This window comes from Rhinolophus ferrumequinum, chromosome 6 (genome assembly GCF_004115265.2).
Source record: "Rhinolophus ferrumequinum isolate MPI-CBG mRhiFer1 chromosome 6, mRhiFer1_v1.p, whole genome shotgun sequence".
Classification (NCBI taxonomy): Eukaryota; Metazoa; Chordata; class Mammalia; order Chiroptera; family Rhinolophidae; genus Rhinolophus; species Rhinolophus ferrumequinum.
The window spans coordinates 22,251,932-22,253,936 of NC_046289.1; positions in this window are offsets into that span (position 1 = coordinate 22,251,932).

Consider the following 2,005-nt stretch of genomic DNA (forward strand, 5'->3'; position numbering starts at 1 on the left):
CCCCCTCAAGGATATCTTGACATTCATGTTTTGTCCGGCTCACAAAAGACCCTTGTTCCATCCCTTCATGCTGCAGGGAGACACGGGGAATGGGTGATGGGACAGGTGTCCCTGGAGATGAGAAAGAAGGGGGGCCTGGCTTGTTCTCCTCCGTCACAGACAGGCTGTGTTAGAGACCACATAGATGGTCAAGTTCCAAGGTTTCAACAACGTCAAGAATAAAGCAGCGTCTTGGCAACATTTGATGAATGTGCTAAAGCAATGTTTCTGAAAGTGTGCATCAGACCCCGGGGGGCTCCTTATAGCACGAAGGGCCGGGCCCCACCCCCAGAGTTTCCGATTCTGCAGGTCTGAGTGAGGTCTAAGAATCTGCATCTCCAACAAGTTCCCAGGTGAGGTGCAGCGGGTCTGGAACTTCACTTTGAGAATCACTGTGCTAAAGTGTCCTTTTCAAAAAGGAAAAATTAAGGCTCTTAGACATATATACAGTGAATTTGTGTTAAAGATTGAGTTTATTTAGCTTCTTAATGAATGAGGGAACTAGCAAATTATTAAAACCAATTAAGGGGAAAATTTGCACAGACATATAATCAGTAATACTGATGAAATGAATTTGCCAATGGATATAAAGCTAGTTAATATCCTATAGGGCAAAAAACGGGAATGGTTATCTTTTCTGAAAACAGATGCATCTCAACGGAACAAAATTCATTTGCATTTCTATGAACAGGAAAAATTTGCAGTACTTTCAGTTTTTCTACAACTGAACTTCTGTCCTCACAGGGTTGTAAAATAGCCTAGTCCATAGAATGACAGCTGTAAGTGTGCATGCCTGTGGAATCAAATAATACCCAGAGGGCCCCTGGGTCATTTGGAAGGCTTGTAAAACACAGAGTCCTGGGTCCCACCCCCAGAGTTTCTGCCAAGGATGAGGAGGGTATTTGGAGTTCTAATTTTTTTAAAAGGCTTTCAGCCAATCTTCCTGTTCTTTACTTGACCTTCACTCTGACTTCCAGAGGTGTCTGGGGCCCAGGTTTGGGACAAGCTACCTTCCTTCTTAGCTATCCCCAGCATTATTTCAGTATTTAGCTTTCGCTTTCAGCTAAGCATTTGCTAATTGGCCATCTACTTTCTGGCTTCCAGTATTTTGTTGCTCTCATTTCCTTTCCTGTTGCTTTGTCATCATGGGTTTAGATCCCCTCTTAAAAAACCCACATCCCTTTATTGTCATTTTAGTAGAGTTTCAGAAGGATTAGGGCACACTACATCCATTATCTTGCCTCGTGAGCCCCAGAACAGCACCCTGAGACATGCCGTGGCCTGATTATCATTGTGCCTGTTTTATAAGTGAGGAAACAGACTCAGAATTTACTTGACCAAAAATCTACTTTTTCAGATCTCATTCCATATTCCAGGCTTTTTCACAAGAAAATAGTTCCAGCGTTCCAAAGCACTTTCACAGTGTTTCTCTCATTGACTCATCACAATCCAAGGCAGGCAAGGCAGGTGTTAGAGTCTCCATTTTATGACTGTGAAGATAGAGATCAGGAAGGGAAAGCGACTTGCCCAAGGTCACACAGCTTAATGTCTTTCGAATCCACTATTTTCAAGTCCAAGTTCAGGGCCCTTTGCCCTGCTGACTCTGGAATAGCTTTAAAGACATCTTTAGATGATAAAACATCCAATTACTTAACAAATGTTATTGAGTGCCTATTATGTACCTGAAACCCCACTAGGTGTGGGACATATAACAGGGAACATGATGAGTGGGACTAGCAGATGCTGCCAGTGCCACCCGCATCCCCGTAACACACTCCAGAGGTTACCTGCAGACAGTCCCTGTTGGTGATCGTGGCCGCCTGCTGCTCTCTGCCTGAGGTGCCAGGGAGTGAAGACCCCAGGAGCGACCCTCTATTAATGAGGGATGGGAGTTGGTGGGTAAACCCCTGAGCTTCCTTGCCTTTCAGTGGATTACTTTTGAGGCACATTCCGTAGGTCTCTATGT